Source organism: Meleagris gallopavo, chromosome 4 (genome assembly GCF_000146605.3).
Source record: "Meleagris gallopavo isolate NT-WF06-2002-E0010 breed Aviagen turkey brand Nicholas breeding stock chromosome 4, Turkey_5.1, whole genome shotgun sequence".
NCBI lineage: Eukaryota > Metazoa > Chordata > Aves > Galliformes > Phasianidae > Meleagris > Meleagris gallopavo.
The window spans coordinates 51,085,828-51,086,481 of NC_015014.2; positions in this window are offsets into that span (position 1 = coordinate 51,085,828).

Here is a 654-nt window from a genome sequence, read left to right on the forward strand (position 1 = left end):
TCTTACCTTCAATTTGACAACTATTTGGTAGACAAGCTGGTTATGAGCCAACAATGTGTGCTTGCATGTGTGTTGCATTAGAAAAGGGGTGGCCATTCTATGATCTATTTTTTTTCTAATTAAATGAATCATAATTTAACAAGACAAACCTGTCCTTACAAATAATAAAATTATTATTCTAATTTTGGTAAATAAATTATCCCTCTATTCCTTGCTATTCTATTACTGAAACTATACAGTAATTTAAATGTCTTGATTATCAAACTTTTCACTCACTTTCTGCTGATATCTTCTATACACATAGCAAAAGGAAATTTAAATAACGCTTCACTTATCCACATCTTACCAAAACTGTGGAAATGCAAATATAATTGATTAGAGATACTAGAGATAGACTTTGAGATACACAGAACTGACAAATTAACATTATTAGATCAGATATTTCGGGCTGCGTTTTTGTTATTATTTTTTTCTTTGTTGTCCCTTGCTATTTTTATTTTAAAGGTAAGCAAGTCAACTCTTTCTTGGCTAAAAATGTATATGAAGATAAATCCTCACTTAGCAACAGGAATTTTGTTTTGTCTGGGAAGTCCAGAAGGTCTGCTGGTCACTATTTAGTCACATTAGAACTAAATCAGTGAAACACAGGCTAAT